Source organism: Pan troglodytes, chromosome 13, assembly GCF_028858775.2.
Source record: "Pan troglodytes isolate AG18354 chromosome 13, NHGRI_mPanTro3-v2.0_pri, whole genome shotgun sequence".
NCBI classification, from domain to species: Eukaryota; Metazoa; Chordata; class Mammalia; order Primates; family Hominidae; genus Pan; species Pan troglodytes.
In genome coordinates this window covers 91,992,427-92,017,558 of record NC_072411.2, presented here as the reverse complement: position 1 = coordinate 92,017,558, position 25,132 = coordinate 91,992,427, and the positions used below count along the sequence as shown (strand labels likewise).

General features: G+C 37.5%; 1 protein-coding gene and 1 pseudogene across 2 annotated transcripts in view; one reads left to right on the top strand and one right to left on the bottom strand.

The window, feature by feature from the left end:
• C2BH2orf88 (chromosome 2B C2orf88 homolog) overlaps positions 1-25,132 on the bottom strand; it is a 328,152-nt gene that overhangs the window by 255,315 nt on the left and 47,705 nt on the right. The gene's annotated exons all lie outside the window — the stretch shown is intronic.
• Positions 22,738-23,522, top strand: LOC107973668 (RING finger protein 11-like; annotated as a pseudogene).

Below are 25,132 nucleotides of genomic sequence, written 5' to 3'. Positions count from 1 at the left end.
ATGCCTGGCCAATATCTAAAAGTCTTATAACAGTGATCAATATGTACTAAGAATCATATAACTGTCAGCTGATTTTATTATTAATCTTATTATTATCATTATTTGAGCACCTATATGCCAACCACTCTACTACATATTCGGATTAGATTAGTGAACTCGACGGACAAGGCCTTGAGTAAAGCCCTTTTAGATGCAGCCTGTCCCCACTTTCCCTATTGCAGACTTGTAAGTGGGCCCTGAACAAAATATCTGGCCAGGGATGTTATCACATTTAACAATAGGCACCAAAATTACTAAACCAGCAAGAAAAGACACAATCTCTACAACTGGCATAGATAACAAAAGCCACCTGACCTCCTATTTTTAATTTCTGTTGATATTACCATAATCTTGTTCTGTTTTGTTTAACTCTAGTTCTCACTTCCCCCTTTCCATCACTGCAGTCTGCAATTTTCAAGTCCTAAACGAGTGTAACTGAAAGTAACTTATTTACAAAGAAGATTCATGATCATTATAGTTATATAAGAACCAATTCATTAAATAGCCAAAATAAAAAGGAAACACCCTCAGACTATACATTCAAAGTTATCGAAGATGTGATCAAAAAATAAGTAGAAGTTCTTAAAAGGATACGTGACATGTAATTCTCCCACAGTTGCACACCGTAAGTGCAGTAGAAGTATCCTGTTTCAAAATGATCATAAAAGCAACTGTAACAGAATATTTTTAGATATTGAAAAGTTGATCTTTTTACTCCCCATTGTTAACTTTCTTTTACCATTTCTCCAATTTATAAATATTGCTCTCATATAGGAGAACAGATAAAACCTAAAATAAAAGAGCTAAATTCTTGCTTAGAATTCCAAAATAAGATCTTCATAATATGACTTCTATTTCTAAGATCTAGGTACTCATTCAAGGAGAAAAAAAAAGATATGATTTTGTTTCACTTCCAAAAAGGTCTGGTTTGGAAGACTGGAAGCTCAAGCTGTGTGAAGTACCATTGACCAGCTTAAGGCAGGAGAAGAAATAAGCCCCTTTCTTGTATAGGGGAGGAAAAACTTTCTTCTACCCTCTTAGGTTCTGTGGCTGGGCCTGAGAATTAAACTAACATAAGACAGAGTAACAGGGAAAAAGCATACAAGTTTTATTTAATATTTTTACATGCATGGGAGCCCTCATAAGGAAAATGAATGTCTGAAAAAGCAGTTAGGCTCGAAAGTGTGTATACCTTTTAAAACAAAGAATGATAAATTGTGAGGATATAAGACAAAGGGTATTAGGCTAGGGGCAGTACATTGTGAGGCAGTGACCAGGAAATATATGGGGGAAACCAGTGGAAGATAAGGATTGTTTTCAGTTTGTGTAGTTTGTTTGTGTAGTTCTCTTTTGGCAGTAACTCCCAGTCTCCAGTGTTAAGAATGTTCTTCTATTCCTGGTTCAGGAAGAACACTTTTCTCATGGGAAATTTTATAACCTGCTTTTAGATAAGAACAGTTGAGAAGTCACAGAGTTCTTCCTGCATTTGCGATTTCTCGAGTGCCTTCAGCTCAAAATAATTCTTATGCCAGAGTGACATATTTTGGGGTGGCATATTCTGATCTCCTATACTTGCCTTCAGCAAATGCTATTCTAAAACGAAGATGAGCTAAATGATTCTCTAACTTTAGACTTTTAGGTATTGGAAGAGTGAAGAAATATTTTTAGGACAACGAAAATAGGTAACGGCTATTGTGTTGACCCATACCTCTACTTCCTTATTTGAAACCTTTAGATTTGGCTTTCAAAGTACTTAAAGCATTTACCAACTGATGAAAGGAAGAAAACAGTGCCACAAAGATACTGAAGAGGAAGATTCAGCTGGCCGCAGTGGCTTACATCTATAATCCCAGCACTTTGGAAGGCCAAGGTGGGCGGATTACTTGATGTCAGGAGTTCGAGACCAGCCCTGGCCAACATGGTGAAACCCCGTCTCTACCAAAAATACAAAAATTAGCTGGGTGCGCTGGCACATGCCTGTAATCCCAGCTACTTGGGAGGCTGAGGCAGGAGAATTGCTTGAACCTGGGAGGTGGAGGTTGCAGTGAGCCAAGATCGCATCATTGCACTCCAGCCTGGGGGAAGATGCAAGACTCTGTCTCAAAAAAAAAAAAAAAAAAAAAAAGGAGGATTCAGAGAACTAAACTAAGGTTTCTTCTATTGAAGTAGAGGGAAAAAACCTAATACCGGTACTAGGAAGTCTGATTTGATTGTCACAACAGAATGGTGGAAGAGGTCTGAGGTAATACCTCCAAACCCAACCCCAAAACTTCCCTTATCTCCAGGAAAGTGCAGAAACGATCCAGAAAAATTCCCCATATTCTGCTACTCCCCCCACCCCAACCCTCCAGGCATGAAAGAAAGTTGAAAATTAAGTCAGTACACTAGCCAGGGATTTATTCTAATAACAGGGATAGAGAGCCAAATGGCAAAGGTTGGTAAGTGGGCAGCCCTAAACCAAGAAGGGACCTAATTAACAGGAGGAAACAGTTGAGCTCTCAATCATTATAACTTGCTATTGATAAGATAATGATGGTGATGATGACTATAATGATAATAAAGCAAACATTTATTATGTGCTAAGTGCTGTTTAAGTGATTTCCATGGGTTAACTCATTTCATCCTTACAACCCCATAAGATAGGTACTATTATTGCCTACTATTTTAAAGATGAGGAAACGGACACACAGAGAGGGTAAGTAACTTTCCCACAGCTAATAAATGACAGACTTGGACTATGAATAGAGAATAGAGCAAGAGTTGCATTGGCCATAAATATTTTTATAGTAGATAATATAGACAGTGGAGGCTCATGCCCGGAAATCAGGTGAGATAAGACATCTCAACCAGAGATAGCAAGGATCAGATACCCTTTTCTCAATGGCAGGACAAGATGTAAAGTCTTTGGGGGAACTTAAGTCATTAGTGGGAAGAAAAGTAATGTAAAATAGAGGAGAATTCTATGTATTTATATACATATGCAATATACTTATCTCTCATATCTACATGTCTTGGAATATTTGTTTATGTAGTGTAATGACTTTAGAAAATATAAACAAAGGCTAGCTTTTAAAAGTAATAATTAAGATGTAAATTGTTGTTCTTTGGTGGTCTTCCTTAATCTTTTTCAGACCCTGAAGGCTTTCTACCATTAGCCCCTCTCTTACTTTCAGCAAAGGTGACACTAAAGACTAAGATAAGTCTGGTCTGAAGGTAGAGACTTATCCTAATCCTAATTGACTCTTCACAATCAGTTAACAGATTGAACTCCTTATTCTTCTCTCGCTCCCATGTTCACTACTGCACCTAAGGTTCATTACCTAACCTTAAGAAAAAAAACAAAAACAAAAAAACAAAAAAGGCTGGGCGCCATGGCTCACGCCTGTACTCCCAGCACTTTGGGAGGCTGAGGCAGGTGGATCACCTGAGGTTAGGAGTTTGAGATCAGCCTGGCCAACATGGTGAAACCCCGTCTCTACTAAAAATACAAAAATTAGCCGGGCATCATGGCAGGCACCTGTAATCCCAGCTACTTGGGATGCTGAGGCAGGAGAATCACTTGAATCTGGGAGATGGAAGTTGCAGTGAGCTGAGATCTTGCCATTGCACTCCAGCCTGGGGACAAGAGCGAGACTTCATCTCAAAAAAAAAAAAAAAAAAAAACCCAAAACCAAAAAACTAAGATAACATGATTGATTCTGTAACTTTAGACTTTCAAACCTTGGAAGAGTTACATTTCAGGACACTTAAAAGTAGGTAACAGGCCAGGCGTGGTGGATCATGTCTGTAATCCCAGCACTTTGGGAGGTCGAGGCAGGTAGATCATGAGGTCAAGAGATTGACACCATCCTGGACAACATGGTGAAACCCCGTCTCTACTAAAAGTACAAAAATTAGTTGGGCATGGTGGCACGCACCTGTAGTCCCAGCTACTCGTGAGACTGAGGCAGGAGAATCACTTGAACCCGGGAGGCGGAGGTTGCAGTGAGCCGAGATTGTGCCACTGCACTCCAGTCTGGTGAGAGTGAGACTCATCTCTAAAAAAAAAAAAAGAAAAAGAAAAAGTAGGTAACAACTATTGAGTTTACCTACGCATACATAATTGACCCTTGAATAACACAGATTTGAACTGTGTAGATCCACTTATATGTGGATTTCTTTTTTCCTTTTTTTTTTTTTTTTTCTTTTTTTGAGACAGAGACTCTGTCACCCAGGCTGGAGTGCAGTAGCCTGATTCCAGCTCGCTGTAACCTCAGCCTCCTGAGTAGCTTGGATTACAGGTGCCCGCCACTGTGCCTGGCTAATAGAGATGAGGTTTCACCATCTTGGTCAGGCTAGTTTTGAACTCCTGACCTCGTGATCCACTCGCCTTGGCCTCCCAAAGTGCTGGGATTACAGGTGTGAGCCATCGCGCCCGGCTTTTTTTCTCAATAAAAACAGTCAGCACTCCACATCTACGGGTTCTGCATCTGCAACCAAAGGCAGATGGAAAATGAGGTATTTGTCTGTTGTGAAACCCGCAGATACTGAGGGCTGGCTTTTTGTATACTTGGTTTTCACAGGATTGTGGGACTTGAGTATGCAAAGATTTTGCTGTCTGCTGGGAGGTGGGGGATGCCCTGGAACCAATCCTCATTGTGAATACTGAGGGACAACTGTATTTTCCTACTTCCTAGATTAGGCCTTCAAAGTACTTTAAGCATTTAGCAAAGGATTAAGAGTTAAATGTAAAATAAAACCACATAAGAACTAGAAAAACAAAACAAAAATCACAAAAGAACTTAAAAAAAAAGTTTAAATACCTACATAACCTTGAGGTGAAAGGTCTTTCTAAGCTGAATACCAAAACATATAAATAAGAAAAAAAAATGATTTTACTAAATAAAAATTGAAAATTTGTATGACAGGAAAAAAGTACCACAAATAAGTGTCGCAGGACTTTGTTATGTATATGCTATATATATGTTGACATGTTATGTATGTCTGACATAAAAGAACACTTAAAAATAAGCTAAAAAATTAAGACTCTAATAGAAAAAGTCATAAGGCAATTGATAAAGTGGCGCTATAAGTTTAATGCAGTAACATAGACAGACATAGTCCTACCATGTTTATGGGGGTGGATGTACATACATTGTTAAAAAATAGAGCCTAGAAGAGACAGACTGAAATGTTCACAGTGGGTAATGCAGGGGAGCAAAACTATGGGTAATTTTTATTTTGTTCTCTATATTGCCTGAAGTTTTTCAGGGAGGTACATGTTACTGTAGCATAAGGAAAAAACTATTTTTCAAAAAGCTACGTGTAAAAATTAAATGCAAAAAAAAAAAAAAACAGGCATATGTCCTCTAAGCTAAACAGAGACAAAGAAAATTATTCTTCTGATCTGAATCTCATTTTCAGAATCTGTAACAAGACTTGGTAAAAATGATTTTTAATATTTGTGAATTAATTTTTTTGACCCTCTAAGAAGTTAAAATGAATTAATTTCTTTCTTATTAACTTTCAGAATACCATTTGCTAGTACATGAAGAATGCTATACATTTTTAATTCTCCCAACATATAGAAATTAAGTCAACATTAATAAAGTAATTAGTACACTGCCTACAATGTACTTACCGCTGTGATAAGTCTCACAGGAGGTAAACAAATGTACTTATTATACGTTAAATATTTCATGATTCAAATTTTCCACCAAGTTAGACTGGCATAGCCCAACACTGATGATGAATTTGGTAAAGCTGTTTGTCAAGAATCTTAGTAACATAAACCTATTGCTTCAAATTTCCATGTAACATAAAGATAATATTATTGGTCTGCCATCAACAAAGTATGTGCTTTTGAATAATAGGTTTATTCTTCACATAGATTTGAAAACTCTGGTTATAATCAGAAATCACTAAAAGTCAGCTAGAGTGGTTAGAATTAGAAATCACCAAGAGTAATCTATATGGGTTACAGATTTAACCCATATAAGGTTAATCCATATATAATCCATATAGGGTTAAATATATTATTATCACTTAATAATGATGATGATATACAACTTTTTCTGAGTGTTAATGTTCCATGTACCACGCTAAATAATTATTATCATCATTTAATTGCCGAGGAAATTTAAGTTTAGAGATTATGCAGCTAGCCCAAGATCACATCCAGTATTGGGATTCAAACCTGCATCTTTCTGATGACAAAGTATCATTATTGCCTTTTCATTAAATATTTTATAAATTTAGTTACTAGTGCTAGAATAAATGGAAATAATTTAAGCACTAGTAAAATAGTTTAAAATTGTATACTTATAAAAATGATTTGACTACCTAATAATCCATGTATGAAAACTATTCAGTGCCAACGACGTGAAAAAATATAAAATAGCCATATATCAAGCCAAAGAAATGGGTGGGTTATTTCCATTCTTTTATGTGCAAATGGAATAGGATGGAAATTAAGAGAGCAAACTGATCTTTTTTCTGTTACTAGTTCTTCATATGCACTAAAACGAAAACCCAATTGTTGGGTCTAATAGTGCACTGTTAAATTTGCTAACTTTTAGGAATAAAAGAAAAATTTATCAGTGCTAGGCACTTTTGTGTTTGCTCACTTAATCCTTAATCAACAATTCCATAAGACAGATATTTTCACTCCATTTTGAAAAAAGAAAGAAACGAAACTGAGGCTTAGAAAGTTTGAACAACTTATATATGGCCGATAAGTGACAAAGCTGAGATTTGAATCTAGGTCTAAATGATCCCAAAGTTGCACTAAGCATAGGCTAATGTCAGTGTAGGAAAGCACAATTTGAAAATAATGAGCTAAATTTTAAAATAATTTTTATGTGTACTGATCACTGATTACTACCCTTATGTAACTATATATCAGGGAAAGCTAGCTTTCTGGTATGAAATGCAAAACCAAAGAATAAAAGCATTTGAAAAAGTACAAAAACATTTGTTTTAAAATCTTTATTTTATTTGAAGATTTAAGAAAGAAATATATTCCTATGACACATGTACCTATTTATTATGACTAAAAATCTAGTAATCTAAGAGATAACTTCAGATAATTTCAGAATTTGGGAACTAAAAATGTTTTAATGGCTAAAAGGAGAAACAGGAAGTTCAAGTGTCTAAAAATCATACTATTTTTCCTTTTTTTTGGTACTACAATGTTCCAATGCTACTTTCAGGTCATTAAACTCTTAAATATATTTGTTTTTAAAACTAGGGTCATAGGAAAGCACTAAACTTTAAGAAAAAAATGTCTAGAGGCAGGGCCTATGTTGCTCAGGCTCATATTGAACTTCTGGCCTCAAGTAATCCTCCCACCTCAGCCACCCAAGCCATTGGGATTATAGGCATGAGCCTGCTCCCAGCTTTAAACTTCTATCTTTGAAGTTTCATAGTACCTAAGAGATAGATTCATATAAGATCAGAAACAAAAGTATCTTTTAATGCTGTATTTATGCTATTTTACGCTATATATTATAATCCCCTAATCCTTTAGGGTTCTAATTCATAGAATCAAGGATTCTGAAGTTAAGACCACCTAGTCTAATAACTTCACTTTTATAAAGGAAGAAATTTACAAAGTATCCTGGGAAGTTTGAGTAATTTCTCCATGATTGTTTTGTGAATTCGTGCTGGAGTGGAGACTGAACCCCAACTTCCTTGATATGAAGTCCAAAACTTGTTACATTATACCACCATACTTTCTTCATTTATCTCCATTTTTGAAAGTGTCAAGTAGCAACTATAGTATGTTTAAACCCTGAGTTCTCAAGCAAACAGTTCAGAAGTCCCCACTCTTCTATTGGAGAAATTAGTCCAGACATATATGTAGAGCAATGACTACTTAATATTAACTTAAATGTACACTGGCCAGGTAGGTATCACTTCAGAATAAAAAGTCTCCTGATGAAAGAGGTGCAGATTATTAGTTGCCATAACTATAACATAACATAAAGGACCCCTGGAAGAACTTAAAACAATGATAATAACATATTTGAATGCCAATCTATAATTTACAATGTAATTTCACATATTTTCTTCACTCATGGTCTCAATCAAGCTTTTTAAACATTCATTCTATTGAGGTATAATTTTACAACAAGAAACTAAAGTACATCCATTTAAAGCAAATAGTTTGAAGAGTTTTTTAGTCTCTGGCTTTATAATCAGTTTTTGTGAATAGGAATTCAGGAATGACTTAGTTGGGTGACTCTGGCTTCAAGTTTCTTATGAAGTTGTAATTAAGCTGTCAGCCAGGGTCTAAAGTCATCTGAAGGCTTGAATGAGGCAGTGGGGTTTGCATCTAAGATGGCTCACTCACCTGGCTCTTGGCAGAAGGCACCAATTCTCTGCTGGCTATTGACCTTTAGTTTCTAGCCACATAGACCTCTCCATAAGGCTGCTTCTGAACTGTTTTGTTTTGTTTTGGTCTCAGTTACATTTATTTCTGCTCTGATCTCTATTATTTCTTTCTTTCTACTAGTTCTGAGCTTAGTTTGTTCTTGTTTTTCTAGTTCCATGAGGTGCATTGTTGGTTTGTTGATTTGAAGTCTTTCTACATTTTTGATATAGGATCTTATTGTTATAAACTTCCCTCTTAGTACTACTTTTGCTGTATCCCATAGATTTTGGTATGTTATGTTTCCATTTTCATTTATTTCAAGAAATTTTTTAATTTCCTTAATTTCTTCATTGACCATTTGGTCATTTAGGAGCATATTGTTTAATTTCCATGTGTTTTCATACTTTCTAACATTCATCTTTTTACTGATTTCTAGTTTTATTCCATGGTGGTCAGAAAAGATACTTGACATGATTTCAATATTTTTGAATTTGTTGAGATTGTTTTATGGCCTAAGATATGGTCCATTCTGGAGAATTTTCCATGTGTTGATGAAATCAATGAGTATTCTGCAGCATTTGGGTGAAATGTCCTGTAAAGGTCAGTTAAGCCAATTTGGTCTAGTGTGTAGTTTAACTTTGATGTTTGTTAATTTTCTATCTGGATGATCTGTTCGTTAATGATAGTGGGGTGTTAAAGTCCCCTATTATTGTTGTATTGCAATTTATCTTTCTCTTTAGATCTATTAATGTTTCCTTTATATACCTGGGAACTCTGGTATTGGGTGCATATATATTATTATATCCTCTTGTTAAATTGATCTTGTATTAGGCTGTTCTTGCACTGCTATAAAGAAATACCCGAGGTGGTATAATTTACAAAGAAAAGAGGTTTAATTGGCTCATAGCTCTGTAGGCTTTATAGGAAGCATAGTGTTGACATCTGTTCAGCTTCTAGGGAGGCCTCAAGAAGCTTACAAACATAGTGGAAGGCAAACGGGAACAGGTACATCACATGGTGAAGCAGAAGCAAGAGAGAGAGTAGGAGCAGGAACACTTTTAAATGACTACATCTCATGAGAGCTCACTATCACAAAGACAGCACCAGGCCTTCAGGGATCCATCCCTATGAGCCAAACACCTACCACCAGGCCCCCACTCCAGCATTGGGGATTACAATTCAACGTGAGATCTGGGCATGGACAAATATCTAAACTATATCACTCTGCCCCAGCCTCTCCCAAATCTTATGTCCCTCTCACACTGCAAAATACCAGCCCGCCTTGTATGCATTCCCAACAGTCCCCTAAAGTCTTAATTCATTCCAGCATTAATGCAAAAGTCCAAAGTCTCTTCTGAGACAAGGCAAATCCCATCTACCTATTAGCCTGTAAATTAAAAACAAGTTAGTTACTTTCAAGATACAATGGGAGGTATAAGCACTGAGTAAACATTTCCATTCTAAAAGGGAGAAATCAGCCAAAAGAAAGGAGCTACAGGCTCCACGCAAGTTCATAACACAGCAGGGCAGTCATTAAATCTTAAAGCTCCAAAATAATCTCCAGTGACTCCATATCCCACACCCAAGGCAAACTGGTGCAAGGGGTAGGCTTCGAAGGCCTTGGGAGCTCCACCTCTGTGGCTTTGCAGGGTTCAGCCCCCATGGCTGCTTTCAAGGGCTGGTGTTGAGTGCCTGCAGCTTTTCCAGGTTCAGGGTGCAAGCTGCTGGTGGATTTACCATTCTGGGGTCTGGAGGACAATGGCCTCCTTCTCACAGAACCACTGGGCAGTGTCCCATTGGGGACTCTGTGTGGGGGCTCCAACCCCACATTTCCCCTTGGCACTGCTGTAGTAGAGGTTCTCTGTGAGGGCTCTGCCCCTGAAGCAGGCTTCTGCTGGGACACCCAGGGTTTCTCATACAGCCTCTAAAATCTAGGCAGAAGTTGCCAAGCCTCATTCACTCTTGCACTCTATGTGCCTACAAGCTTAACAACATGTGGAAGCTGCCAAGGGTTATGGCTTGCATACTCTGAAGCAGCACCCTGAGCTGTACCAGGGGCCCTTTGAACCAAAGCTGAAGCCAGAGTAGCTGGGATGCAGGGAGCACTGTCCTGAGGCTGTGCAGAGCAGCAGAGCCCTGGTCCTGGCCCACAAAACCATTCTTTCCTCCTAGGCCTCTGGGCCTGTGATGGGAGGGGCTGCTGTGAAGGTCTCTGAAATGTCTTTGAGGCCTTTTCTTCATTGTCTTTGATATTAGCACTTGGCTCTCTTTTAGCTGTGTGAATAACTGGCAAGTGGTTGCTCCACAGCCTGCTTGAATTCCTCTCCTGAAAAAGCTTTTTCTTTCTCTGCCACAGGGCCAGCATGCAAATTTTTCAAACTTTTATGCTCAGCTTCCCTTTTAAATATAAGTTCCAACTTTCAGTCATTCCTTTGCTCCTACATCTGAGCATAGGCTGTTAGAAGCAGTAAGACCACATCTTGAACCCTTTGCTGCTTAGAAATTTCTTCTCCCAGATACCCTAAATCATCACTATGAAGTTCAAACTTCCACAGATTCCTACGGCATGAACAGAATGCAGTCAAGCTCTTTGCTAAGGCATAACACATATGACTTTGCTTTAGTTCCCAATAAGTTCCTCATTTCCATCTGAGATCTTAGCAGCCTGGACTTCATTGTCCATATCACTTTCAGAATTTTGGTGACAACAATTTAATCAGTGTCTAAGAAGGTCCAAACTTTCCCTCATCTTCCTGTCTTCTTCTGAGCCCTCCAAACTCTTCCAACCTCTACCTGTTACCTAGTTCTGAAGTTGTTTCCACATTTTGAGGTATCTTTATAGTAAAGCCCCACTTCTGGTACCAATTTTCTGTGTTAGGCTGTTCTGCTATAAAGAAATAGCTGAGACTGGGTAATTTATAGAGAAAAGAGATTTAATTGGCTGATGGTTCTTCAGGCTTTACAGGAAGCACAATGCTAGCATCTGCTTGGCTTCTAGGGGAGCCTCAGGAAGCTTACCATCATGGCAGAAGGCAAAGGGAGAGCAGGCATATCACGTAATGAAACAGGAGCAAGAAACAGAGTTGAGTGGGGAGGTGCCACACACTTCTAAATGCCCTGATCTCATAAGAACTCACTAGCATGAAAACAGTACCAAGCCATGAGGGATCTGCACCCATGATCCAAACCCTTCCACTAGGCCTCCCCACCAGCATGGGGGATTATAATTCAACATGAGATTTGGGCAGAGTCAAAACTATATCAGATCCCTTTGTCATTTTATAGTGACCCTCTTTGTCTCTTTTGACAGTCTTTGATTTGTAGTCTATTTTATCTAAATTTAGCTCCCCCTGCTCTTTTTTGGTTTCCAGTTTCATGGAATACTTTTTTTCCATCCCTTCACTTTCAGTCTATGTACATCTTTATAGGTGAACTGGGTTTCTTACAGGCAGCATATAGTTGCATCTTGTCTCTTTATCCATTTAGACACTCTATGACTTTTAATTGGCAAATTGAGTCTGTTTATATTCAGTGCTATTATTGATAAGGACTTACTATTGCCTATTTGTTGTTGATTTTCTCATTGATTTGTAACTCCTCTCTTCTTTTCTTCCTGTCTTCCTCTGTGGTTAAGTGATTTTTCTTTCTGTTAGTATGTTTAATTCATTGCTTTTTATTTTTAGTGAATCTATTACAGGTTTTTGCATTGTGGTTATGTGAGGCTCACAAAAAACATCTTATAGATATGACAAGTTATTTTATTTTATATTTACTTTGGATCTCAAAGTTATTTTATTTTATATTTACTTTGGATCTCAAAGAAAAGTGTGAAAACAAAAATTAAAAACAAAACAAAAACTTTACATTTAAATTCTCGCCACCCTCCCACATTTTGACTTTATGTTGTCTCAATTTACATATTTTTATACTGCTTATCTCTTAACAGGTTGCTGTAGCTATTGTTGTTTTCCAGACACTTGTCTTTTGGCCTTCATACTGGAGTTATGAGTGGATCTCACACCACAATTACATCCTAAGTTTGTCTGTGTATTTAATTTTACCAGTGGATTTTATACTTTTCAATGTTTTCTTTTCACGTGTTAGCTTGGTTTTTTTAAGATTGAAGTTAGCATTTCTTGTAAAATAAGTCTGATGGTGGTGAATTTACTCAGCTTTTATTTGTCTGGGAAAGGCTTTATCTCTCCTTTATAGTTGAAGGAAAACTTTGCTGGGTACAGTATTATTGGATGGCAGTTAGAAAATGTCACTACACTTCCTCCTGGCCTGATTTCTATTGAGAAGTCTATTGCCCAATGAATTAAACCTCCTTTATGTGTTATATTCTTCTTTTCTCTTGCTATTTTTAAGATCCTCCATTTATCCTTGACCTTTGAGGGTTTATTATATCCATGGGTGTCTGATTTGGAACAAATTTGGTATTCTCTGGCCTTTCAATAGTTTTTTTTTTGAGACGGAGTCTTGCTCTGTCGCCCAGGTTGGAGTGCAGTGGCGCGATCTTGGCTCACTGCAAGCTCCGCCTCCCAGGTTCATGCCATTCTCCTGCCTCAGCCTCCCAAGTATCTGACTATAGGTGTCCGCCACCACGCCTGGCTAATTTTTTGTATTTTTAGTGTAGGTGGGGTTTCATCTCAGCCTCCCAAAGTACTAGGATTACAGGCATGAGCCACTGTGCCCAGCCCTCTGGCCTTTCAATACCTGAATATTTATCTCCTCAAGTTTTGGAAAATTTCCTGTGAATGTTTTTTTTGAAAGCTTTCTACCCCTTGCTCTTGCTCAGCTTCCTCTTAAACACCAGTAATTCTTAAACCTGGTCTTTGAAGTAATTTTCTATATCTTGTAGGCAATCTTTGTTCCTTTGTTCTTTTTTCTCCTTTGACTGTGTATTTTCTTTTCTTTTTTTTCCCCCCTGTTGCCCAGGCTGGAGTGCAATGGTGCAATCTCAGCTCACTGCAAGCTCCGCCTCCTGAGTTCACACCATTCTCCTGTCTCAGCCTCCCAAGTAGCTGGGACTACAGGCAGCTGCCACCACACCTGGCTAATTTTTTGTTTTTTTTGAGATGAAGTCTTGCTCTGTCGCCCAAGCCGGAGTGCAGTGGCGCGATCTCGGCTCACTGCAAACTCCGCCTCCTGGGTTTATGCCATTCTCCTGCCTCAGCCTCCCAAGTAGCTGGAACTACAGGGGCCCACCACCACACTAGGCTAAATTTTTGTATTTTTAGTGGAGATGGGGTTTCACCATGTTAGCCAAGATGGTCTCGATCTCCTGACCTTGTGATCCACCCACCTCAGCCTTCCAAAGTGCTGGGATTACAGGCGTGAGCCACCACACCTGGCCAATTTTTGTATTGTTAGTAGAGATGGGGTTTCACCTTGTTGGTCAGGCTGGTCTCGAACTCCTGACCAGCCTGATCCACCTGCCTCGGCCTCCCAAAGTGCTGGGACCACAGGTGTGAGCCACCATGCCTGACTGACTGTGTATTTTCAAATAGCCTGTTTACAGCTTGCTGATCCTTTCCTCTGTGTGATCCAGTCTACTCTTAAGAGTTCCTAGTGAATTTTGCAGTTCAACTAATATATTTCTCAGTTCCAATATTTGATTTTTAAAAATTATTTCAATCTCTCTGTTAAATTATCTCACAAGTTTCTGAATTGCTTTTCTGTATTATCTTGAAGATCACTGAGTTTTTTTAAAACTGTATTTTGAATGATTAGTCATAGAGTTCACACATCACCATCTTGTTAAAGTCAGTCACTGGTTCCTTGCCTTATCCATTAGAGGAGGTTCTCTGTTGTTGCTTCCTGTATGTCTATGTCTTTGGATGGAAGGATTGGTTATTTATGCCAGTGTTCTCTGTCTGGCTTGTTTTGGTTTTTATTAGATACCTTTACTTAGAGATTCTTTGTAATTTACTTTTTTTTTCCCCTGCTAGGTTGTAGACTCTTTTTTGGCACTAAATGGTACCTTAAGCACAGATTTGCCTCATTTCTAGTAAACAATCAGAGTGTTGCCCATCCCAAATTGGGAAGGTCCCGCAGGAGATATTCCAGTAACGTGTAGAAAGTCTGGCTGGGGGTTTTTGCCCACGGGAACGATGGAACAAACCTCCTACAGCATGGTGCCACTGAAAGGCCACACTGATTGATTTGGCATCTCCTTTGGTGGAGTAACAGAGCAGAGTTTCCATGGCTGGGGATGATAGTCCCACTTCCCTGCTTTGTCTCTGGCTGTCCTCAGGAATATTTCTTCCTTCACACACTCCCAATGCTTCCTGTGGGTTGAAGCAGGGACAGGTCTCCTGTCAGGAACCCAAGACGGTGGGGAAGCTGGTTATCCATCTCAACCTCACTTTTTCCAGTGTAGAAACCATGAGTCAGGAGGAGAAATGTTCCACGTGCCTGGTGCTGGACTGATTGTGGGGAAGGGCACTGAAGATACGGAAGTCCAATTCTATTACTATCTACTCAAATTTTTTAATATTTTTAATTTTTGTGGGTAGATGTATGTATTTATGGGGTACATGAGATGTTTTGATACAGGCATGCAATGTGTAATAATTACATCATGGAAGATGGGGTATCCATTCCCCCAAGCATTTATCCTTTGTGTTATAAACAGTCCAATTATACTCTTTTAGTTATTTTTAAATGTACAATTAAATTATTATTGACTATAGTCACCGTTTTGCTAGCAAATACTAGGTCTTATTCATTCATTCTAAATATTTTTTTGTAACCATTAACCATCCCCACCATGCTTCCTAGCCTCTGGTAACCATCCTTCTACTCTTTATCTCCATGATTTAATTTGTTTTGATTTTTAGATCCCACAAGTAAGTGAGAACATGCGATGTTTGTCTTTCTGTGCCTGGCTTATTTCACTTACCATAATGACCTCCAGTTCCATCCATGTTGTTGAAAATGACTGAATCTCATTCTTTTTCATGGCTGAATAGTACACCATAGTATAAGTACCACATTTTCTTTCTTTCTTTTTTTTTTTTTTGAGATGGAGTCTCGTTCTGTCACCCAGGCTGGAGTGCAGTGGCAGCATGATCTCGGCTCACAGCAACCTCTACTTCCTGGGTTCAAGCTATTCTCCTGCCTCAGCCTCCCAAGTAGCTGGGATTATAGGCACATGCCGCCATGTCCAGCTAATTTTTTTGTACTTTAGTAGAGACGGGGTTCACCATGTTGCCCAGGCTGGTCTCAAACTCCTTAGCTCAGGCAATCCACACGCCTCAGCCTCCCAAAGTCCTGGGATTATAGGCGTGAGCCACCGCACCTGGCCTAAGTACCACATTTTCTTTATCCATTTATCTGTTGATAAACACTTAGGTTCCTTCTAAATCTTGGCTATTGTGAACAGAGCTGCAACAAACATGGGAATGCAGGTATCTCTTCAGTATGCCAATTTCCTTTCTTTTGGGTATACAGAGAGCAGTGGAATTGCTAAGTCATATGGTAGCTTTATTTTTAGTTTTTTGAGGAAACTCCAAACTGCTTTCCACAGTGGTTATATTAATTTACATTCCCATCAACAGTGTATGAGGGTTCCCTTTTCTTCATATCCTTGCCAGCATTTGTTATTGCCCACCTTTTGTATATGAGCCATTTTAACTGGCGTGAGATGATATCTCGTTGTTTTGATTTGCATTTCTCTGATGGTCAAGGATGTTGAGCACCTTTTCATTTATCGGTTTGCCATTTGTGTGTCTTCTTTTCAGATTCTATTCAAATCTTCTGCCAATTTTTCAATTGGATTATTAGATTTTTTTCCTATAGAGTTTTGCTCAAAGATTTTGTTCTTGATTTCCCTGTGATTCTACAAACTGTTTTATCTTAATATTTGAGTGCTGGGATATTGCTGGTGATGATCTCGGTGCTCTCTTGTTTGTGGTTTTCTGTGAAGGGGAGTGAAGCCAACTTGCTTCTACACCATTTTGGAACCTAAAATCTCTCCACAGGGCTGCTTGAGTGTCCTCACAACATGTCAGCTGGCTTTCCCAAGTTCAATAAGTTTTGAAGGACATATACACCTGCATAACCACTACCACAACCAGCATACAGAACATTTCCATCATCCAAACAGTTCCTTCAGGTTCCTTTGTAGTCAGTCCATCCCTTCACTCCTGTCTCCATATAACCATCATCAGCTTTCTGTTATTGTTTTTTAGTTTGTATTTTCTTTCTCCCTTTTCTTTTGAAGAGACAGGGGGTCTTGCTCTGCCACTTAGGCTGAAGTACAGTCGCATGATCATAGCTCACTGTAACCTCAATCTCCTGGGCTCACACCATACCCCTGCCTCAGCCTCCCAAGTAACTGGGACTACAGGCATGCACCATTATGCCCACATACATTTTTTTATTTTCCGTGTACTGACAGGGACAGGGGTCTCGCTATGTTGCCCAGGCTGGTCTTGAACTCTGGGCCTCAAGTGATTCTTCCTCCTCAGCCTCCCAAAGTGCTGGGATTACAGGCATTAGGCATTGTGTCTGGCTCAGTTTGTATTTTCCAGAGCTTCATATAAATGGAATCACATAGTATGTAGTTTCTGTGTAAGGTCTCTTTCACCCAGCATAATGTTTTTGAGATTCATTCTGTTGTTGTGTGTATCAGATCATTCCTTTTTATTAAGTAGTGTATACAGCTATACCATGAAAAATTTCTCAATTATTTCTTGAATTTCATCAATAAAAAAATTTGTGGACATTTGTTTCTTTATCCTATAATGTAGGAAATATCCTACAGAATATCCTCGATTTTGCTTCTTGTCCTGCAAAGCCTAAAATATTAAAATATTACTACCTGATCCTTAATAGAAAAAGTTTTCTGACCCTGGAGTAGCAGAATAGTCATGATTTGGGAACTTGCTATAATTCCAGACTCTCAAAACCTACCCTAGAACTATTGACTTAGAATCTAGATTTTAACAAGGTCCTAGGTGAATCATACATATATCAAAGCATGAGAGGCACTGTTTTTCTCTGACAGTTTTTAAAATTTTACAGTTATAACAATAACGCACTGCATATGTGAAAGTGTGTGAGAGATAGCCGTGTGTGTGGGGGGGGTGTGTGTGTGTGTGTATGTGTGTATCAACAAGTCTAACAGAGTCATTCAAGTCTATGACATTCAAAAAACTGTTATTGGCATCTAAAACAAACCCATAAAAATACCAAAATAAAATATGGAGACATATACATGTTGAATTTTTTTTCAATATTACTCCTGTATAGAATTCTAATTCTCATTTTAAATTTACCATCTTTAGATAGAAAATATCCATTATTTTATAATCTTACAATATTAAATGATTTCCTAAAGTTTCTTGTTAAAGCACTTTTCAAAAGAGCAAATGAAACACAACCAAAAACTGTTCTGTCTTCTGTAAAAGGATGTACTAGTGATTAGCAGAGATTAACAGATAATCATCTTCATGCATGTGACCAACAAGGCCAAAAGGTCACCAGGGTTTTCATTTATTATATGCTATAAAATTCATGCAGCAAACCAACTTGGCATGTATTTTTTAATATTATACACATCTTTTGATCAACAAATTAAAAGTTAAAGAACAAGTCATTGAATTCCTATTAATATTTGCTGAAAAGTATGTGAAATGTGAAGATTTTCTCTTCATGCAAAAATCATGATAAAGACATTTTCAAAATCAGAGAAAACTAATTTATATAACATAACTAAATTTGCTACAAGCAGTAACAAATAGCTTTGTGTTACTAAACTCAGACAGCTGTTCAGTTTGTAATCATCTCCTATACCTAACTGCAGTAAGCATTTTGGGTTTCCTAGACTCCATTTGAAAATTATATTTATGTACCTATTATTTTAGAAAAAGAGTTTCATACTTTCACTGATTTAATTCTGTCCATTCTAAGTTTCTTTTTGGGATCCTTAATAAAATATTCAAAATAAAGAAAATATTTAATTATCTTTTCGATATTTACTTTACCAATGTTAGCTTGAAAATATCAACTTCTTTTCTTCAAACTATCTTTTCCAGAATTTGATTCACTTTGTATCTTTTTGCACACATGCTAGTTCTAAATATATATCTGAACTCCAAATGACTTCTCTTCATATTAATAGACCCAAACAAGCTATTAAATCTTCCTTATAGCAAGCAACAATATGCCAAAACACTTGCTCTGTATTTCATACTTTAATAAAAAGGATGTATAAACACTAAAAAAAATTATTTTAAAAACCCATTCCTTCATTAATAAATATCATGATCCCCATTCATATGACAAAATTTGGCACTAGTCAGAAGCTGTCATAGGAGCTGTTCAAAGATCAGAAATTTTCAGGTTTATCTCATCTTATTTAAAAACGCTACATGCATTATGCTTGCAGCCAAATCATATAGTCCCTTTGAGACAATCAGAGATTCACCTGAATTAGTCCTGCTTTGGAAAGTCAGTCCTTTAAATGGCATTGTTAGAAAATCATACAATAATAAAACAATATGAGAATATATCTTTTTGTTTCTGTTTGAGGCTCTACTAATATTTATTATTCACTTTAAGAAAGACTTGAATTGTAAAAACATAAAATAGATATAATAAATTCTTTATAATCTTTTATATTCTAAATGATCTATATATTATTTAAAAACAACATAGTATTAATTATAGAAAAAAATTAAAAAGGGGTTTCATTTAAAACTGATGTGTTTATCTGGGAATTATAAAAGAAAAATTTAAAAGATTATGTAAAATTAAGTATTAACAGGAAATATTAAAAAGGCACCCTTAAAATTCTAGATTTAAATATAGGTAATTGGAGAACCTACAGGTCATAATGTAGTAAGTCTTGATTTTTAAAAGTCAACAAAAATGTTTCCCTCTAAAATATAGTCTTTCCAATTTTAAGGTAAAAATGGAGAAAAATAGAAATCGTTAACAATGCATGAACCAAAAATTAGTTTAGAATAAAGGCCAATTACAATTATGGAATCTGCATCTGTTCATTACAAACTTTGTCAGTTTTCCAGAATATGAGGCTAGGCAGTTTTTACAAATGACGTAAATGGAAATGTGTTCAGAAATGGCTAAACAATGTGTGCAACATGCAAAAAATGTGATGTTACAGCTACAAAGGAATTCACTCTTCTTCACACTACTATTTATATAGACTTCTCTTGGTTCTATTTCTATGGACATTTTTCTTACTCTGTATAATTTTGCCAATTGAGAGACTGACTCAACATTCTTTGAATATTTGAAATTTCTACAAATATGAAACATCTCCTACCAAGGTGTATAGAATGGCTTACAAAGAATTTAGATGACTTAGAAAAATTGCATTAAATTTCTCTGATAAATGTGTGGCAAATGTTTAGATGAGTAATCTTCTTAAGGCTATTTCTAATCCATGGGCTCAGCTTTTTGGGCAATCAATGGACTTCTTAGGACATGCCATATTTAGCTGAGAAAAGGCTGTCCAGGTTAGTGAGAAAGAAAATTCATTTGGAGCATATCAAGTAGTCCAAAAGTGACAAAATAATATCAAATATTAACAAAGAAATAAGCCTAAAGAGAGTTAAGCAAGTTTTTAAAAAATCAGATAAGCATTTCCTATAGTCTCTTAGAAACTGAGAAAAATAGGTTTTTATCATTAATAAATTTAAAAAATGTTGGGTATTCTCCCATCTCTAAGAGATTCATGGTATGTAGTTAACATATTAAAGGCTCTGTAAGCTAAGTCCAAAAAAGAAAGCAATTTAATTTTTGTAGATGAAATCTCTACCCCTTTTTGAAAATTTCAACCCACATATTTTTCCACAGAAGACAATTTGGAAAGGCTTTGATAATTTTAGATATTTAGGCAGTAAAATGTGACAAACAAAAATGGCCCACATATGAAAAATGACTGTTTAAAAATCATCTAAAAAGAATTGAAAATAAAAGAAATGGGAAGGTGGGCCCTTCCTTGGGTATTATTCATTTATTCAACAAACATTTACTGAGTATTAAGTGTGACAAACATAATGCTAGACACTAGGTACACAGTTTTGATTTTCTAAGACACTGTTTCTGCCCCCACTCTCACATCTCCCTCCCAAAAGGAGTAGAAGTCTTTATGAGAGATACTTCTGTTACATGAGTAAACTATCAGTTTCAACCCAAATATAGTGTTAACCTAGTTTCACAAGCACTGGCATTAGTAAAGGCACTTAACAAGCAAGAAAATATTAATAACTAAATGCTGATTATATAAGTTTTTTCTCAAATCTGAAAACTGAAGATACTGAATATCTGCCCAAATTAAACATTAATAAAGTGATGCTGGTGATGACATAATGTTCTCAGTGATGGGCATGAGACATAGGATAATCTAGATATGAGCTACCGGCAATATATGATCAGTAATCTTTGCTTTTTCGGACCCTAACAATGATACAAGTATTTTAAGTATCTTTAAGATACTCAGTTGATAGACAAAGCCATATTCCATGTGGCTTTTAATTAAATGTTACCAATAATGTAAAACAATCCCATTTTTACCAGGAGACATATTCAGTCAATAAAAACCTGCTTGAAAGGCTCTCACTGGTCAAATCTAGGATAATGTAGCATCAAAATAACTAATGATAGTAATGGATTCTTTTTTTTTTTTTGAAAGAGAGGGTATCACTCTGTTGCACAGGCTGGAGTATAGTGGCACTATCCTGACTCACTGCAGCCTCGACGTCCCCAGGTTCAAGCAATCCTTCTGCCTCAGCCTCCTGAGTGGCTGGGACTAAAGGTGCACGAGTTCCTACCAATAGTAGTAAATAAAGGAGAAGGGATAATTCTTCCCCAAAATAGAATTCCAACTAATAAATGTGGTATATATATTAGAAGTGGTGTGCGTGTGTGGTGGTGGGGGGAGAATCAGCATTTATCATGAATAGAATGACTTTTTTTTTTTTTTTTGAGTTGGAGTCTCGCTCTGTCGCCCAGGCTGGAGTGCAATGGTGCGATCTCGGCTCACTGCAACCTCCACCTCCCAGGTTGAAGCAATTATCCTGCCTCAGCCTCCCGAGTAGCTGGGACTACAGGTGCGTGCCACCACATCCAGCTAATTTTTGTATTTTTAGTGGAGACGGGATTTCACTATGTTGGCCAGGCTGGTCTCGAACTCCTGACCTCACTTTTTAACGACCATTTGTCATAAAAAGAAAGACTGAGGAATTATCCCTTTTTGGTCTTGTTGGTCACATGGATAAAGATGATCATCTGTTAATCTCTGCTAATCACATAAGAAAGCCATGACAACTAAACACGATGAGGGATTCTGGACCAAAGTAAGAACAGTGAGGTGTTTGGCAAAATTTAGAACTTTTTTCTTTTGCTTTGAAGGACATTAGTTGGGAAATTGGCAAAATTTAAATAAGGTCTGTAAATCAGTTAATAATATTGTATCGGGCTGGGGCTCATGCCTGTAAATCCCAGCATTTTAAGAGGACAAGGTGGGTAGATCACTTGAGCTCATGAGTTCGAGACCAGCCTAGACAACATGGTGAAACCCCATCTCTCCCCAAAAAATTACAAAAAATTAGCTGAGCATGGTGGTGCGTGCCTATAGTTTCAGCTACTTGGGAGGCTGAGGTGGGAGGATCACCTGAGCCCAAAAAGTCAAGGCTGCAGTGAGCCACGATTGTGCACATTTGGGGCTGAGGCAGGAGGATCACTTGAGGACAAGAGTTTGCTTGAGGAGGGAGGCTGAGGCAGGAGGATCACTTGAGGACAGGAGTTCGAGACCAGCCTGGGGAACATAGCGAGACCCTGTCACCACGCACAAAAAAATTTTTAATTAGCCAGGTGTGGTGATGTGTACCTGTAGTCCTAGCTACTAGAGAGACTGACACAGGAGGACTGTTTGAGCCTGGGAGTTTGAGGTTAATATGAGCTATGATCGCACCACTGCACTCCAGCATGGGTGACAGAGTGCGACTCTGTCTTCAAAATAATAATAATAACAATATTGCATCAATGTTAATTTCCTGTTTTCTATACACAGTACAATTATTATATTATGATTGTGTAAGATGTTAACATTTGGGGTGAAGGGTGTACTATTTTTACAATTTTTGTAAATGTAAATTAATTCAAAATAAAATTAAAAAAAAAAAAAACCACCATTTCACAAACCACCATAACTGTTTCAAGTAAGAATCATCATCAGTAGATGCTAAAACTAGTGGAGGAAAGTATGAGCAACAATATATTTACATAGTCTCAAAGTATCCCACATACTTATTAATTTCAAGGTAGAAAATAGAGAAGACTGTCAGTGCACAGATTACACACCCACCCCTTGGCCCCAGAAGATGGGGAACTGCCTCAAATCCCCCACCTCGGATGACATCTCCCTGCTTCAGGAGTCTCAGTCAGACTGGGCTAGCTTTAGCGAGGGAACTAAGCCGTATCAGGAGCCGCTGCCATATCAGGAACAGGTTCCAGTTCCAGTCTACCATCCAACACCTAGCAAACACCTATCCTAACAAATTAGGATAGTTCAAAGAATAGGCCTTATACAACATCTGACTAAAGGAGTTTATGACCCTGGAAGAGATGGATCAGTAAAACAGATCTGGGAGTGTGTGATCTGTATGATGGACTTCGTTTATGGGGACCCAATTCAATTTCTTTCTTTTTTTTTTTTTTTTTGAGAGGGAGTTTCCTTCTTGTCACCCAGGCTGGAGTGCAGTGGTGCGATCTTGGCTCACTGCAACCTCTGCCTCCCAGGTTCAAGCGATTCTCCTGCCTCAGCCTCCGGAGTAGCTGGGACTACAGGGGCGCGCCACCACGCCAGCTAATTTTTGTATTTTTAGTAGAGACGGGGTTTCACTATGTTGGCCAGGATGGTCTCGATTTCTTGACCTCATGATTCGCCCATCTCGGCCTCCCAAAGTGCTGGGATTACAGGCGTGAAGCCACCGCGCCCAGCCCCAATTCAATTTCTACCGTGCATGTACATCTACCACCTGGACTGTATTATGACTGGTAGATGAGATCCTTCACGTGCCCCTCCTCCATGGAGCCAGTTGATGCAGCACTGCTTTCAACCTAGGAGACTATTGAGCCAGGGTGTCTCATCTGACTTCAAGTGAACCATCATGTTGGGGGGTTTTGATCTGTTGTCACTGAGCCCAAAGAACCAGGGATTAGGAATTAAGATCATGCACAAAAGTTTCCTAAAAATTCCTGGATGGCTGCAGATGTTGGGGGAAAGTACATGATATTTCAAAACTTAGAGAGAAAAGTAGGATGGTATTTTTATGTAAGGCCTTGACCCAATGTTCAAAAATATAACTGTATTTAGACCTTGTTTTTGCTCCAGTACATAGGAATTGTGTAAAGTGTTACAGCAGCTTATTTGTTTAAATTGTATGTACTGAAGATAAGCAAAAGATAGTAGTTATTTTCCTAAATGAAATAACTTTCTTCTCTTCCCCCTCCCCATCCCCAAATTCTTTTCTGATGTTACTGGCATTTGGGTCAAGGTTTTATTAAAAGCTGCATTTTATAACACTGGCACACACAAAAAAAGTAGTTTAAAGCTTGTTTGCACAGTTATTTTTTTCCATTAGAAATGGAATTCATTGCCTTAGGTCCTTTTAAATAGTGTATTATTATCATTGGGCTAGTTCTATGCTTGAAAACCAGTTTATTTATAATCTGTTATAAGTGCTATATTCTGTTTGCAGTCAGGAAATGCAGAATTCAAAGTGATCTCCTAGCTTGTAAGCAAACTGAGATGCACTATCCCTTTTCTATTAAAAAAAAAAGTGTCAATAAACCAACTCTATTAAAGTGGGGTTTAATATTACACTTTCCTGTGTGTTTTATCTAATTATTTTGGTTGTTAATATGGTGATAATTGAAAATCAAGGTAAATTTTAAGTATTAAGAATTCTGATTTATTGAGATTGAATTATGCCACCATGTTTATGAAAAATGAAGGTGGCACCACGGTGAGACCTCATGAGAAATAGTTACTCAGCTGTAACAATTTTGATTTATTCTGTTTTCTGTGACCTCCTTCCCTCTTGTCTTGAACCATAGCAAAAAGATACTGCATCCCTCATTACTGTAATGCTGAGGTTACTGAAGTTACATAAAACACATCTCAGTCCCTGTTTCTTGGAAAGGTATCTATTAAGTCCTGCTAGCTAACTGACAAAATGAAGCAAGTAGAAGCAAAAAGTGTGTTTCACATTTTGCACACAAATGCAGAATTTGTATAACCACATGACTTCATAGTTGTGATCTCAAAAAAGAAGGAATTTCTCCATTTTTTCTTCCAGTTAATGTAAGAATACTTTAAATCTCTAGGCTTCTGAAGTGTTAGAGGTAAAGACATAGTAGTAATGTTTTATCCATTTAATGTGTTTATTTTTTCGTATATACTCCTAGGTGACCTACTTTTTCACTTCAGTGACATAACAGTAAAGAAAAATCATTCATTAGGAAAAGGAAAAGTGGTCTCAACCTAACAAAGAAATCAGAAATGTTTCTTATTATTTTATGTTGAGCTGCATATTGGACTCTAACATTTTTCTACATGCAAAACACAGTGTCATGAAGGTTCTTCATAATTGCAATATAGAGGAATTTAGTATCTCTTAAGTACTTTGTAAAGATTTGACATTCAACTATAGTATCCATATGTTGGTTAAATTTCCTTATGAGCCCCATGATGGAAAGACT